Here is an 18,025-nt window from a genome sequence, read left to right as displayed (position 1 = left end):
ATTAGACTTAAGGTGCATCTGTCTGATTACTGGGAATGCTAGTACTTTGGTTACTTACTTACGCCCATTAAGATACATCTATTAGCACACTCATGCAAATTATCATTCAATACTGTTGCATTTTTACATCCCTTATCAATTCAAATATGAAGAGGAAATCATTGTTTAGTTATGCACCAACATGCATATTTATAAGCTATCAATTATAAGTGCAAGTGTTAGTACTCTTCATTTGCACGGGTTATGCACACGCCTTACTTTTATGTGCGAGCTTGAAATAGTACTTATAGTCTAAATATATCATACACGATACATACATTATCCTTCTAAATTATTTTCTCCCCTCATAAGAGGGAAAAGCGTTGCACCGACATCTGCATAGTTGATAAAAATAAAATGTAACTTGAACTAGTTACTAGGCTGGTGCATTGCATTGAGAAATAATAACAAGCATAGTCTTAAAGGTCCCAGAAAAATTTTAAAACAACACTGGAAGTTTTCAAACATGGAATTGCAAGGAAGCAGGCTGCATGGCATGGTCATCACAGAGTGCATCTTCCTTCTCAAACCTGCACATCAAAATTCAGTGATGGTAAAATTCTTAGAAATTTTTTTTGGAAAGTCTGATTATCCATGAGACTAAGTGCTCACTAGAGTTTAGTAAATCACACGATACATGATGAATGTTGCAACATCATTCATAGATCGGATGGTTTTGTTGACCTTTTCATGAAAATAAAATTAAGAAGAAGAAATTTTGGTTAGAAAATTAGTGCAAGTAAATACTGTTTCTTGGAACATAAATAATTACAACTCTTCTAATGAGTAGATAGATACTTATGGAAAAGTATACATCTATATCAAATAGATAATATTTTAAGAACACAATATTTACGACATCCAACTTCTGGATGTTGTATAAGTACTTTATAGCTTCACGAACTGCATTTCGAAAATAAATAAATTTCTCTCTAAATTTTCATATCATGAATGATGCATTATATGATGAAGTGTTGCTAAGATAAGATCATAAATGATAATAACTTTATATCGATATATATAACTTATTACATGAAAGCATAAGGTGAGCTACTCTATTATGAAATATAATAAGATAAAAAACAAAAGAAGACCAACATGGAGATTTCCATAGTGTTTATAACCATACACAAGTCTATGAAATATTATCATGTTGATTTCAATGCATCTTTTGTAATGTGTCTACTTAACTTAACATACGCTTGTAGTTGTATTAATTAATGTATTATCTATATCTATATAATTAAGAAATACGTGTAGTTATATTGATTAACATATCTTTCTATATCTACTTAATTAAGATACACGTAATTGAGACACACGTAGAATTATATTAATTAATGTATCTTCTATATTTACTTACTAAGAGACACAATTGTATTAATATATAGCGTATCTTATGTAGCTATTTAACTAAGAAATACATAGTTAAGAGATAGGTGCAATCTTAACTAATGTACCTTACCTATCTACTTAATTAAGAAACACATGTATTTATATCTAGTTAATGTACCTTTTCGGTCTTGGTAGTTCTTGTACGCTCTCTAACTTCAATAGTCCATCTCCCTTTCAGGCGCTCTTTCATAGACAGTTGATACTTGTTTTCTATATTGGGATAGATTTCTTCAGTGACCGGGAACACCACCCTCTGACCAAGGTGGATTTCTTTCGTCTCCATTTTTCTTCTATTCAAACTCTCATATGGCAATAAAACATAATATGTAGTCTTCCCAGTTGCAATTTTTGATGCAAGAAAAGAAGAATATACATCAGAGTCATACTAATTATTGGTACTTTATATATTCCAAGTTTGATTGTCTTGTTTAGTATTTTTTTGTGTAGCAAAAATGTTAGAAGATGAAATCTTTTGCTTTTCCACATTCAAATTAAAAATGTGCAATGTAAGTGCAAGTTCCTTTTTTTTCTTATTAGAATTGCTTCTTTCATGATTTTCTTATGGTGGAAATAAATAAAGTATGATTTCACAAATAAAAATTAAACCAACCTCCAGCATTTTCAAAATATATTCAGACTGGTCCTCGCATCTTAAAAGTCTGAGTAAAATTGCTCTAGATTTCACAATCCTAGATGCAATTAGATCTCATTTTTTTCTTTGGGAACTATTATTGTGAATTATGACAACATCAAATTTATAAATTTGGTTGGACCTTTAACAACATCTCTGCTAATTATTAGTTGATGCTTAGCTTTTTGATAAACACTCAACTTTCGACAATTTTCAGAATTGAGACTTTATTATTTGATTGTGCATGTAACTCTTATACACAGATTAGTGTTCATCAATACATTAAAAAATATAAAATAAAAAGAGAAGAGAGAGAGAATTTCAAGATGGAGAAAAAAGAATCTTTTTCACAGATCGAACTCTAAACTCCTCTCCAGAGAGAGAGAGAGAGAGAAAATAATTCTTTCCACAGATCGAACTCTAAACTCCCATCCTGAGAGGGAGAGAGAGAGTCTTAAAATGGAGAAGAAATTATCTTTTCTACAAATCGAAATTTATATAAAAATTAAAATTTGAGAAAAGCCAATTTGATTTTTTTCTTTCGAAAAGCTTGATTTCAAAATTGAAAGGAAAAAACAATGGGATTGTTTTTACACTTTAAATATTGAGCACTTACTGAGTTTACGTTAGTACTTCTTGTAAAATTTATATTTAAGTAAAAGATCTAAACAAAAGAAGAAGACCAAAGACACAAACATATATTTTTTTTAGAAAAAAAGAGAGAGAAACAAAATGGTGGTTGTGGAGGCGGTGACGGAGGTGGTATCGGAAAATTGAAATCGAGTGGCTTCGAGAAGAGCACACCATTAACTCTCCAACAACCATTGATATAATCTCTTTCAAGTATTGTTTCCATCTACAAGGTGAAATTGAACATATGTTAGAACTTATTGAAAAATATAAAATACAATTGAAAATCAAATGAAGTTGAATTATTGAATAAAGATCTACATTTCTCCCTTTATTTGAATTGTGCTCCATCTTCTCTTCTGTGTACAACGAGTTCTTTGAAATGCGTGTGCGTGTGTGTGTGTGTGTGTGTGAGAGAGAGAGAGAGAGAGAGAGAGAGAGAGAGAGAGAGAGAGAGAGAGAAGAGAATGGAGGGGGAGAAAGACAATAGGGTGAGTGAGCTATCGATAGACAATTAATTATGTATGTCAGAGTTTGTGTGAATTTATAAAAAGTGAATGTAATGAAAATAATTCCCATAATTTTATTTAACAAAATCTACACGGACTTGTATAAGACTTTATCATAACAAATAACAAGGATGATGCCAAGTGAACATATTATATTGACGTGGTACGATCCTTATTTTTGCAATAGAATAACAAATGTTGCAAATATTTTTTAAAATATAATTTCTCATGAGTCCTTGAATAAAGAGATAGAATAAAATTGCTAATTACAAAAGATTTCAAGTCAAAAGGAAAAAGAAAGCAACAACAACAACAGATAAACAAAACTTTAATACGAAATATGAGTATATTTATGACTCTGTCCAAAATCGGAACATTTATAATGTTGCACCAATTTAAATAACACCAATCTAACTAAATTAGTAAAAATTACTTCTAAATTAAAAAAACCCACCATAAATTTTTAGGGTCCAAAATTACTCACTAACCATTTATACCATATGAAAAATATAGTAAATCATATAATATACATCATAAAATGTCTTTTCCATGATTCTCTATAAATGTGCTGGAAATTTAAGAGATTTTTAAAAATATAATGCCTATTGTTAATGAGATTAATGATACATAATTGTAATTAAAGTGTATGTATATATATAGACTGCATTTTGCATTTTTCTATTTCTGCTATTGTGGAGTGGATACTAAATTTACTATATGGTCTCGGTGCAATATGAAGTTTTAAGTTTTATGTGTAATTATTCATATATTAGTACTCGAATAAAATTTTAGTTATCTATATTTTTCATAAACAATTTCAATTACAATTTTAGTTGTATATTGAAATGAACAAATATATTAATGATTAGAATTTAAAAGTATATGGATCATTAATATGGTCGTATGTTCATATATAATTTTCAGTAAGGACATGCAATTTTTATTGCGTACGGATATGTAATTTTTGCTATGTATGGATGCTTAATTAATTGAGAAAAGTTATAGTTTTAGTCGTGTGATTTAGGGATTGATATTTTTTGTCTTGTACGAATTGGTTTTCTCAATTTAGTCCTATAACTCTAAAATTTTATCAATTTTATTTTTGAGCTAATTTGATCGAAAATTGCACGTGACTTGCACATAACCTAATTAAGTTGCAAGTTTATTCTTATCAATTAATTTCACACAGGATCAAAATTGCCAACACCCTAAGTTACAGGACACGTGCAATTATATTAACTAATATAGATACATAGTTTTATTAACTAACATATTGTTCTGTATCTACTTAACTAAGAGATACGTGCAGTATATTAACTAATGTACCTTGTGTATCTACTTAATTAAGAGATGCATGTAGGTATATTAACTAATGTACCTTTTCGGTCTTGGAGGTTTCCGTACGTTCTAGCACCTCAATAGTCCATCTCCCCTTTAGTCGCCCTTTCATTGATAATGGATACTTGTTTTCTATATCAGGATAAACTTCTTCAGTCATTGAGAACACAACCCTCTGCCCAAGTTGGATTTCTTTCGCCTCCATCTTTCTTCTATTCAAACTCTCATATGGTAACAAAACACAATATGTTGTCTTCCCTGTCATGATCTTTGATGCAAGTAAAGAAGTATATACATAAGATGGTCATACTAATTTTTGTTATTTCACGTTTCAAATTCGATTGTTTTGTGCAATTCCTTTTCTGTGTAGCAAAAATGTCAGAAGATGAAATCTTTTGTTTTTCCACATTCAATTTAAATGTGCAATATAAGTGCAAGGTCCTCTATTTTTATTAAAATTATTTCTTTCATGATTTACTTATATATAGTGGATATAAAAAAAGCATGACTTAATATAAAAAAAAATAAATTAAAGCAACCTCCAACATTTCAAAATATATTCAGATTGTTCATCGCTTCTTAAAAATCTCAACAAAATTACTCTAGATTCCACAATTCTAGATGCAATTAGATCGCATTTTTTTCTTTGTGAAGATCCTTCATTGCTTGACCGTGTTTGCTCCTACAAGAATTAAATCTTAATTATCACTTGATGAAGTGGACCAACAAACATATAGTAAAAGGGTGAGAATAATTTGTAATTCATGTGCACACAATTTTGTTGCTTCGTGGATAGTGTGCAAGAGGTTATATATGTATATATATATATAATATTTAAAAAATTTACAGATAATGCGAGATTAAAGGATTAATATAATAAGCATTTCTATGTGTGTTGATTGTACGGTATTTTTTTTGGTTTGTAGAATTCTTCATGGTAGATATGTTAAGTGGTAATTTAAGATAAACTGAAAATAAAGATAATGCTTAATTAACTTTGGTCTTAAAATAGAAATTATTACAGTGATTTATGACATCATCAAATTGATTAATTTGTGGTTAAATTTTTAACAATTTATTTGACAGTTTTAATATGAAATTTTAGCTTTTTTTTTTTTAATTTGGTTTGACCACTCAACTTTCAATAAATTTCAAGAATTAACACTTTATTGTTCGTATGTGCTCACTAATATATTAAAAGAAAAAAAGAAAAGAAGAGAGAGATAGAGAGAGAGAGTTTTAATGAATTGGTTTCTTCTGTTTTTTATTTATTTCATTTTAGTAAATTATTTTACCGTTATGGAGCGGGGCATTTTGTTATTTTTGCATATTATTCTGACGATAAATATAAGCCAGAATATGAGAATCACTCTCACAACACGACAGAACAACGGTCCACTCTTTCTTCTCTTCTTTCCTTTTCTTCTAATTTCATTCTTCCTCCATCTCCGTTAAGAAGATGCTTCCACTTCAGGGACTAACAACACCTCTCCCGATTTCTGAACGAATGGATTGAGTAAGTTTCGCAATTCCTCTTTTTCCTGTTGTAGTTTCTTGCTTTCTTGTATGAACAGAAATTTTACTAATGGTTCTAATATCCTTGCAGAATCCAAGATTCATACGGCTGATAACAGATTATGAATTCGACTGGAAGTTACCCCCAATGAAGGACCAATTCTGAGGGGATAGAAAAAAAATCAAGATTCCAATGGTGAAATCCGGTGGGTTGACTTGAGTTTCTCAAGAAGTGAATCGTCAATTGCTTGGGCAACCCTTGTGGTTTTGCACATTTCTACTCTTGAAGTCGTGCATCAAGATTCCTCCATTTTTAAGGTTCGAATTCCTCATGTTCTTGAGAGGTCTTATATATGAACTCCATTTTCTTGTTTTCAGTTTTGTTATTCTGATTTTTGATATGGTACAATTGATTGCTCTTCTTGTGAATTCTTGTGTTCCATGCTTCTTGGTGAACTAACCATTTTTTTTTTCCTTCCCTTTATTTTATATATTTTTCTTTTTCATGTTTTCTTCTGGAATTGCTAAATCATTGGTATAAGTTTGAAATTTATGAATGCTTGCTCTATTTACAAGAATAATGTGTTGTGGCCATTGTGGTTGATCCTCCATTTCCCACAATTAGAGGTTTTATTTCCGTAAGTTTGCCCTGTTTTTCCTTGTCACATGTGATGAAATTTTCAAGTAAAACTACATGTTTTGGGATCGTTTTATGTGAGATTTAATTTCTGGTGTCATTCTTTTGCGATATCAAGCTTTCTGTAACTTCAGCAGATTCTTACTTTGAATTGGAGAGTCACATTGCGAAATCTTTAACTCTCTTGTTTGGCTTGCTTGTGATTCGTCTTGACAAATTTGGAGTTTCTAGAAACTCTATTTGCTATCAGTTTTGTGGGTGTAGTCTCTTTGTGAATTTATTGTATTATAGGTATGGAATGATTTTATGGTTAGAAAATGTGGGTTACCACGCCTCCGGATGGTCATGGTTACTGTATTTTTCCTGAATATACATGGTTACTGCAGCTCCCTTTCTATGGATTTCATTGTTATACCACTATTTGTCCTTACTGAAATCATTGGAAAGTCTGCAGGCTTTGTATTGGCTTGTCATCTTGGTCTATTGGTTGATCTTCCTACCATTGGGATAGGAAAGACAGTGAGTCTTGGCAACAATATAAATGCATGGAAAGACAGTGAGTCTTGGCAACAATATAAATGCATGCATGTTATGCTTCAAAAACGTTACTTACTAGTTCTACATTTTACCTGTGTGAATGTGATGCCAATTATTTTGTTTCCGTGTGTGAGGTCGTGTTGATGGTTTTACGCAATCTAGAATAGGACAAGTGTCTGAAGCTAATGGAAAGCCGTGTAGTGATATCTTCACCTTGATCGGCGACTCTGGGTCTTAGGAGTAGTAAGTAATGCCTTTGCTTTTCCTACTATTATCTTTGATATCAATCAGTTTCACCTATCTCTGTTTTGATGCATACATGTGATTCTCTAAACTTTGACAGATTGATGTAAGAGGTTGGACCGTGTCGAACTTTACTAAGTATTTCTTTACCCCCAACACATGCAACATACAATTATAAAAGGATACCACCTTACTTGATATATCATTTTCTAGTAATACATGTAACATGCATTTATTTGGTTCTTTATGTCAAGTATTAGTTAGTATATAACATGCATTTATTTGATTCTACAAGTGAAATGTATTAGTTAGTATAGGTGATCTATAATCGTTTGTTGAACACTTAGGGGCTAGGGTTTATTGGTTGGCGAGTTATGTGCGAACTAAATGGCTTCGTTTCATTAAGGATTGTACGGGAAACAAAAGGGTTAATTCGGATTTAAACGCTCAATTGAAACACATGTTGGTTGCTAAAAGTATGTTTTTTGACGACATTCTGGAACCTAATGGTAGTTGTATCTTCATTTTCCTCTCTTCATGTTTCTAACTGAAAGGTAACCGATGCCCAATTAATTCTTCTCTCTCGATTTTTTTCCCATATTATGAAATCAAGAAAGGGTGAAACTATTGAATTTACACTTTGTAAACTACAAAACTCAAATTTACTGCACTGATTTCTGTGGAAAGCCCTCACTATTACCATTTGATTTGGAAATAACGGGATCATGGATTTTGAGGTTGCTCAAAATGTGAAGGATGCAAGCATCGAGTTCAGACTTAAATTGGAGAATGAACCTCCTGTTTTTGTGGATTTATTCTTAATTCATTTATTGAGTTGGGTTTTCTTCATGTGCTTGTTTCAAAAGAATTTGTTGTTATACATTTATCATTCTTGTATGAATTTACAGAAACCATATCGGTTCATGTTGCTAGCATCTTTATCTTTGCAGGTGCATCATTGAAAAATATATTGGAATATCTATATTATACAATAATGAATTATTTGATTTGTGAACTTTTCAAATGAAATCCTATGCTAAAATGTACAATGCTTGTCTAGATGCCAATTTAAATCCAAGATGAGTTGGTAGTTTTTTGTGAAATTTTTGTAATGTGAGATTTTGGTAGATGATTTTTAAAGAATATAATGTTTTGGTAACTTAATAAATATTGAAATGGAGAACTTTTTTACTTTTACTGATTATTAACAAAATTTAAGTTTCTTTTTTACAAAAGGATTTGTTTTCTCTTCTCAAGTGTTCTTTTTTTGCGCACTGCTGTTTTCAAAATTAGTATGAAGTGTTCTAACTTCTCTTCAAAGAAAATGAAAGATAAATAGACAAAGTTTCAAATGTATTTAATCAATTATTCATGTACTTGTTTTCGGAAAAAATGCATGAAATGTCGCAACTTTTGACTTCCAAGAAATGTGTTAAAATTTTATTTCTGTAAATAATGACTGATTTAAAATATTTTCTGTAGTTCTTTGGAAAACTTAAGATGCACTTTGTTTCCTAGTTTTGGAAAAACTGGATTAACTTTTGGGTTTTCAAAGAAGTGCATAATATTATTAACTATGTTTGTGTGAAAAAGCTTTTTAAGATATATATCCACAGGTATTCTGAAAATAAAAAAAGAAATGTGTTAAAATTTTTATTTCTGTAAATAATAACTGATTTAAAATATTTTCTGTAGTTCTTTGGAAAACTTAAGATGCATTTTGTTTCCTAGTTTTGGAAAACTGGATTATCTTTTGGGTTTTCAAAGAAGTGCGTAATTAATTTTACTTGTGATAAATGATGATATAAGATGTGTATTATTAACTATGTGTGACAAAGCTTTTTAAGATATATATCCACAGGTATTTTGAAAATAAAAAATAATTGGCATCTAGGCAAATATTCTACAATTTAGTATGTGCCTTTTCATTTTTGAAGTTCACAAGTGAATCAATTTGTGGTTGTATGACAACGATATTCCAATATATTTCACTATGATGCACCTACAAAGTCCAGATGTCAATAATGTGGATATGGTGGCTTTGTAAAATTTGTACAAAAATTTTAAATATATAACAAACAAAAGTTTTGAAAAAGCAACATGGGAACCTAACACAGTGTATGAATCAAGAATGAATCAACAAAAGTAGTGGAGGATTATCTCTTGTTTAGGACTCAACTCTGAAGTCTCTAGCATCCAACACGTTTAAAGCTGTCTCAAGATTCATAATCACATGCCTTCCAAATTAGAATGGTGAGAATGTGAAGGTTCCGTAGAAGTTAGGCATTAGGTTTTGTAGTGTACAAAGGAAAATACAATGGTTTGTCATTTCTTGATTTATAAATATGAGAAAAAATTGGTAGAGAGGGAATTGGATAGGGACAAAGGTTGCTTTTCGTTAGAAAATGACAATGAGGAGGAGACAGATACACAACTTTGGTTCTGGATGATGTCAAAATGCATTTTTTTAAGCAATCAATGTGAAACAGTTTTAGTTGAGTATTTAAATTCCTATTTCAACCTTTAGTTTCTCGCATCGTTCTTAGTGGGACGATGTTATTTCGGTAAGCATAGAACTATAAAACCAAATAGACTCTAGAGCCCTGAGTCTTAATAAACGAGTATGGATAGACCATAGATTGTTATAATTGTGGTGTACATTACTGTTAAAGACTCTCGTCTTTTGTTTTCTTCAGGCTGACATTAGATTGCCTTCGAAAGCATGGCTTAAGTTAATATCGATCATCGACTGACGTAATGGAAGTGGCAGATCATACAACTCCAGTGACGTTGATATCAAGAAAAGAGTTTCGCCTGACAAACCTGTCTTGAACTTGCTTCATAGTGAAAAACTTGTCTCGTATTGTCTTCCGAGTATGAGCCTCATGGGTTTTCGAGGCTTTTGTTTATGTAAATTAGAACACTTTGTTTATAGAACTTCGGCATTCTCTGTATTATTTTTTTTATTTAAGGCAATAAAGATTGTTATTTTTTTCTGACCCAAAGAAGTAAAACTTCTGAGTTACACATTTCGTTACACATTGCTATTAAGCATAAACCTCTTTTAAAAATATGAAATTTATATTGAACGGCAAGAATAGAAAATTCAATAAAATTGAGAAATATCTTAATTTTCATAAGGTAAGAATATTAAAATAACAACAAAGAAAATACATAAATTTCGAGGAATTGTATGCATATATTTTTAGTTGTAAGATTTATATATGCTTCACAATATTGGTTTATAAAACATATGAGCTCGTTAAGTTTATTTGTTTAGAACTACCATCAACATTGGGCATCAAGAAGTTCGAGACTTGAAAAATACCTCTTTAACTCTTTTTTACATAATAATCTTTATTTATTTTATCTAATATGAGTTAAAAGTATAGAAATTTGTAGTAAAATAATATGAGTTTTTTTTTTATATATATGTTTTCCGACACTACCAAGCACTAGGGCTGCAATCGAACAGACCTCGGCGAGCCAGAAAAAAATTAGCTGGACCTCGAGCTCAATTCACACGAGCCGAGCTGGAACTCGAGCTTGAGCCAAATTAATTTTTTATAAGAATATTTGAATTTGAAAAAAATATGAACTATTGTACCATTTGAAATATATTATTAAAAAATCTAAATAAGAACTAGGAAGAAAATTTTCACAAAAAGACCAAAAATAATCAATACGATGAAAGAAAATTGAAAGCCATGAAAAATCATTTGGTATAATCATTTAATGAGAAGTAACCAAAGTTCCATACACTACTTAGTTTTTGACTAACATCAACAAATTCGTATAAATTATATTAAATATTTATTTATAAAAAGATTATCAAAACGTATTAAATTTATGAGGTATTGACTAATAGTTCTAATATATAGTGAATAATTTTGTTGTAATAGATATTGAAATTGTAACAATAAAATTCATATGCATTATATTAAATATTTATTTACTACAAAATTAGTAAAACATACTAAGTTATTGATTAAACTTGTTCTTAGATAATATAAACCAAAATATCGTATTTTAATATCATTTAAAACTAAAATATGATATATTAACTAATAACTCCAATATATGGTGAATTTAGAAATAAATGAATTTTCTTGTAGTAGATATTGAAATTATCATGATAAAATTTATATGCATTACATTAAATACTTATTTACATCGGTAGTCACCTCTTCGGGAGCATATTTTGACAATCTCACAAATTGCAACTTATACTCAGCAACAGATAAATCATTCTGCTTTAGTTCAAGGAATTCAAATTTCTTACGGTTTCTGTAGACCGGTGGAGTATATTTGTCAGCAAATTCTTTCAAAAAGTCATTCCACGTCACAGTGACAGGTCAGTTCTTGATCCTTTAAACTGTTTCCACCAGTCTAAGGTGTCTTTCTCTAGTAAGGACATTGCGTACCTCAACTTTTGCTCAGAAGTACACTCAATTCTGTTCAACACCCTTTTCGTGTTTCTCAGTCATTCTTAGGCTTCTGCAGGATCAGTTGTAAATGCAAATACCTTCGTCCCTTGTCTCCTCACTATTTTATAATTTTTATATAATTGCATCCTGTGGTTGGGGTTGTGGGATGGAGCCATCCTCTGCATCATTTCTAGAAATTGTTGCATAAAGGGCTCCATTTCTGGTTGTGGGACATTTCTATTTTTGGGATTCTAACCCTTAATGTTCTGATGCAGAGTTATGACCCTGCACAGACTCTAATGACTCAGTTGGGCCAACAACATTTTCCCTTGACGCTTCCATCCTATATGAAATAAGCACATGTAAGTAGATTTCTAATATTTACCTAACGTATAATATCACATTTCATCTACTATCCCTAAGAAATCTAATCCCTACTCTGATACCACCTAATGTAGCAACCCCTATCGCTACTAGGGCTATATCTTCCCTAAATGTCATACTTATAGTAACCCATGTATCCATATATATAAATATGCACATAATCATCTAATCAATATGCATACGTAATCCCAACGTCATAACAAGCATAACCAACCCACAACATCATATATACATATCAAACACCATAAGTAATCCCCACGCTTATATTTTCTCTGTACAAACAAAATACAATTTGTACTCTAACTGACAAAGAGGAGAAAACTGCATACTGGCCCGACCTGCCTGAGTATAGCGTGTAGACCTCGTCTTGAACAGGCAGATACCTCAAAGTCTATTCCTGAAAGAAAATATGAGCAGAGGAATGAACCTCTCATTCAGTAAGTAAATAACCAGTCCTATCTATATATGTATATCAAATACAACCCTAAACAAGATAAAGAAACAACAGGCATGAAATACAATCAATTTAATTCCAACATAATCAGCTGCATGGCACCACACAGCCAACTCATAATAAAACAACCAATTAAACTCCCTTTCTTTTAGTTTGCTTACCAGAAGGTGATATCGTGTTTTTCCCATCAATTTAATATCACCGTTATATAAATTCAAGTGAATTCCCTTAACAACCGGCTCATCAATCTCATTTCGCATCATAACTCTTTTCATATCACATCTTTTTCTTATCGCATCAAAGCTCTTTTCGTTTCATTTCATTCTCATATCGCATCATAGCTCTTTTCATTTCATTTCGCTTTACAGGCTTTTCAACACATCAAGGAGTACTCACACCATAATTATATTCAATTTTCACCACTCCCTCATTTCCACATATCACCATTCTTGTAAGCAACTAGTAACGTAAAACAATATAGCAATATATTCTCATTTTCAAACACTCACAACATATCAAACAACGAACATAATATTCAACGTATTTTCTCATTCCACGTACACAATATTGTCAATCAAATTAAATCATGCACCACTCATATATTTTTAGAGAAATCAACGTCAGCATGAATTACAAATTTATATAAGAGTAATACCACAAATAAAGAAAATATATATAGATAATACTAATTATTTACTTACCTCGACTTCACAATGCTTTTATCTACTCAATCGATAATTGTCAGTCGTTTCACCTTACCCCCGTATCCTATAATGAGTTATGCCATATACAATTAATATATCGAGAATATCGTAATTTTTTTTTAAATATAATATTAAATATTATTCGTATAATTTCTAATAATTCTTTAATATTTCATTCTATCGAAATACAAATCTTCGTTCTAGTTCTTCCTAGTAACTAGACACTCTAGGCTTCATAAAGATATTTATAATTTATCAAGTAATTCATAGGAATATATTTAACCAAACCCCTTATATATTTATAACTATAATTTTTAATAACATCCTTAAATTAAATTATCATTTAAAATTTCATTTTTCCTCTTTATTAACATAACATTTGTTAAATATAATTTTCGAAATATTTTTATGAATTTTCTATCAATCCCTCGCTACTGTATAATTTAATTAAACAATAATACATAGAATAACATATTTGGTTAACAATTCCGATGGAATTGTATAAATTAGTTATAGTAATATTTAAATATAATAAATTTAATAATTTAATTAACCAACGATATCATTTTTATATCTGATTTGATATTTAATTCAACACTATTTTAAATAGTCAAACTCATAAAATATTTTGATCAAATAGTACATCGCTCAATATAAACAATATTTAATAAATGCACTAATTAAATAATATAATTATATAAATTAATAAAAATTAAAATAGAATTCCTACCTCCGCCGCTAGCTACTGTACTGTAACAGAAACAGAAAATTGCAATTATCAAGATTGTATAATTGTGATTGTGTAATTGAACACACATATATATATATCATTTATATATATATATTATTTAGTAATATATATATTGTAATATATATGATATTATTATTATTATATTTATTTTATTAGTTTTTTCTCAAAATATCCATCACGTCCCTCTTAATTTTTTTTAATTAATATAAGTTGCTCCTAAATATTATAACGAACTCTAATTTAATCCGTTCAAGTTTTATTATATTCCAATTATGACCTATAATTTATTTACTAATTAACTAAATTTCATAAAAAATTACCAATTAATCCTCCAATTATGTATTATAATTTTTGGGGCGTCACAATTCTCCCCTCCTAATAAAAATTTCGTCATCGAAATTTAACTAACTTACCGGCTCAGAGAATAAATATGGGTATTTTTCTCTCATGTTCTCCTCGACTTCCCAAGTAGCTTCTGTTGGAGAGTGATGACTCCATTTGACCTTCACCATAGGTATTTCTTTATTTCTTAATTTCTTTACACTCCGGTCCAAAATATCCATCGGCTCTTCTACATATGTCAATTCCTCCGATATTTCTATCTCTGGCTCATGTAAAATATGAATAGGATTGGATCGCTATCGCCGTAGCATAGAAACGTGAAATACGTCATCTATTTGTGATAATTCTGTCGGTAATGCTAACCGATAGGCTAGTGGTCCAAATCGCTCCAAAATTTTATATGGCCCAATATATCTCGCACTCAACTTTTCCTGCTTCCCGAATTTCAAGATTCCTTTCCATGGTGATACTTTTAGAAAAACTTTTTCCCCCACTTCGTATTCCATCTCTTTGCAATGCTTATCGACGTAACTCTTCAGCCGATCCTGTGCTGCCTTCGAACACTTTTTAACTATTTTTATTTTATCCATTGTTTCTTGAACTAACTCTGGCCCTTCAAGCTGTCTCAATCCCTCAATATCCCAACAGATTGGACTTCGGCATTTCCTTCTATACAAAGCTTCATATGGAGCCATACCAACACTAGAATGAAAACTATTGTTATAAGCAAATTCCATCAGTGGTAGATGATCATCCCAATTTCCTTTGAATTCAATTATGCAGGCTCTCATTATATCTTCTAATGTTTGAATCGTTCTTTTTTACTGTCCATCGGTCTGGGGGATGAAACGCTGTATTGAAATGCAATTTTGTACTTAGAGCCGTTTGCAAGCTTCCCCAGAAATGAGAAGTGAATAGAGGATCTCTATCAGAAACTATAGAGGTAAGAATGCCATGTAATCTCACAATTTCCGAGACATATAATTCAACTAGCTTATCCATGGAATTATTTTGACGGATTGGTAAGAAATGTGCAAATTTAATCAATCTTTCAACAATCACCCAAATAGCATCATGTCTTCTAGACGTATGTGGTAACCCAATGACAAAATTCATTGTAATCTTTTCCCACTTCCATTCAGGTATAGCCAAAGGATGAGGCTTACTAGCTGGTGCTTGGTGTTCAGCTTTTCTTTGCTGACAAGTTAAACATTTGCTCCGGGCTTTGGTCAACTTGGCTAAATCACTTTCTGTTTATCTACATACCTATCATGCCTCACAAGCTTGCTATTAGACTTAAGGTGCATCTGACTGATTACTGGGAATGCTAGTACTTTGTTACTTACTTACGCCCATTAAGATACATCTATTACACTCATGCAAATTATCATTCAGTACTCTTGCATTTTAACACCCCTTATCAATTCAAATATGAAGAGGAAATCATTGTTTAGTTATGCACCAACATGCATATTTATAAGCTATCAATTATAAGTGTGCAAGTGTTAGTACTCTTCATTTGCACGGGTTATGCACACGCCTTACTTTTATGTGCGAGCTTGAAATAGTACTTATAGTCTAAATATATCATACACGATACATACATTATCCTTCTAAATTATTTTCTCCCCTCATAAGAGGGAAAAGCGTTGCACCGACATCTGCATAGTTGATAAAAATAAAATGTAACTTGAACTCTAGTTACTAGGCTGGTGCATTGCATTGAGAAATAATAACAAGCATAGTCTTAAAGGTCCCAGAAAATTTTTAAAACAACACTGAAAGTTTTCAAACATGGAATTGCAAGGAAGCAGGCTGCATGGCATGGTCATCATCAGAGTGCATCTTCCTTCTCAAACCTGCACATCAAAATTCAGTGATGGTAAGTTGTAAATTAAAATTTTTAGAAGAATTTTTTGGAAAGTCTGATATCCATTAGACCAAGTGCTCACCAGAGTTTAGTAAATCACACGATACATGATGAATGTTGCAACGTCATTCATGGATCGGATGGTTTTGTTGACCTTTTCATGAAAATAAAACTAAGAAGAAGAAATTTTGGTTAGAAAATTAGTGCAAGTAAATTTTGTTTCTTGGAACATAAATAATTACAACTCTTCTAATGAGTAGATAGATGCTTATGGAAAAAGTATACATCTAAATCAAATAGATAATATTTTAAGAACACAATATTTACGGCATTCAACTTCTGGATGTTGTGTAAGTATTTTATAGTTTCGCGAATTGCTTTTCGAAAATAAATAAATTTCTCTCTAAATTTTCATATCATGAATGATGCATTATATGATGAAGTGTTGCTAAGATAAGATCATAAATGATAATAAATGTATGTCGAAATATATAATTTGTTATATGAAAGCAAACGGTGAGCTACTCTATTATGAAATATAATAAGATAAAAACCAAAAAAAGACCAACATGGAGATTTCCATACTGTTTATAACCATGCACAAGTCTATGAAATATTATCATGTTGGTTTCAATGCATCTTTTATAATGTGTCTACTTAACTAACATATGTTTGTAGTTATATTAATTAATGTATTTTCTACATCTATATAATTAAGGAATACGGGTAGTTATATTGATTAACGTATTTTCTATATCTACTTAATTAAGATACACGTAGAAGTATATTAACGAATGTATCTTCTATATTTACTTACTAAGAGACACATAGTTGTATTAATATATAGCGTATCTTATGTAGCTATTTAACTAAAAAATACATAGTTAAGAGATAAGTGCAAGTTTAACTAACGTAGCTTACCTATCTACATAAATCTTTAGTATCTACTTAATTAAGAAATGCATGAAGTTATATCTAGTTAATGTACCTTCTCGGTCTTGGTGGTTCCTGTACGCTCTCTAACTTCAATAGTCCATCTCCCTTCCAGGCGCTCTTTCATGGACAATGGATACTTGCTTTCTATATTTGGATAGATTTCTTCAGTGACTGGGAACACCACCCTCTGACCAAGGTGGATTTCTTTTGCCTCCATTTTTCTTCTATTCAGACTTTCATATGGCAATAAAACATAATATGTAGTCTTCCCAGTTGCAATCTTTGATGCAAGAAAAGAAAAATGTACATAAGAGTCATACTAATCATTGGTACTTTATATATTCCAAGTTTGATTGTCTTGTTTGGTTCTTTTTTGTCTAGCAAAATGTAGAAGATGAAATCTTTTGCTTTTCCACATTCAAATTAAAAACGTGCAATGTAAGTGCAAGTTCTTTTGTTTTTTTATTAGAATTGCTTCTTTCATGATTTCTTTAGGGTGGAGATAAATAAAGTATGACTTAACAAATAAAAATTAAACCAACCTCCAGCATTTCCAAAATATATTCAGACTGCTCCTCGCATCTTAAAAGTCTGAGTAAAATTGCTTTAGATTCCACAATTCTAGATGCAATTAGATCTCGTTTTTTTCTTTGGGAGGATCCTTCGTTGCTCGATCCTGCTTG

General features: G+C 30.8%; 2 long non-coding RNA genes across 2 annotated transcripts; one reads left to right on the top strand and one right to left on the bottom strand.

Annotated features, from left to right (window-relative positions):
• Nucleotides 1-5,903: 5,903 nt before the first annotated feature.
• On the top strand, nt 5,904-10,473 carry LOC105161608 (uncharacterized). The gene is made up of 3 exons (XR_847789.3): nt 5,904-6,058; nt 6,149-6,375; nt 10,171-10,473. It is a non-coding gene; the product is annotated as an uncharacterized LOC105161608 (long non-coding RNA).
• A 5,679-nt stretch (nt 10,474-16,152) lies between these two features.
• On the bottom strand, nt 16,153-18,025 carry LOC148788218 (uncharacterized). Its single transcript, XR_016065608.1, has 4 exons — nt 17,885-18,025; nt 17,395-17,622; nt 16,489-16,578; nt 16,153-16,395 (listed from the first exon to the last, which is right to left on the bottom strand). It is a non-coding gene; the product is annotated as an uncharacterized LOC148788218 (long non-coding RNA).

Source organism: Sesamum indicum, linkage group LG5 (assembly GCF_026168435.1).
Source record: "Sesamum indicum cultivar Baizhima isolate 11 linkage group LG5, ASM2616843v1, whole genome shotgun sequence".
Lineage (NCBI taxonomy): Eukaryota > Viridiplantae > Streptophyta > Magnoliopsida > Lamiales > Pedaliaceae > Sesamum > Sesamum indicum.
Note: the sequence above shows the minus strand (reverse complement) of the source record. Positions and strands in the feature narration are given on the sequence as shown.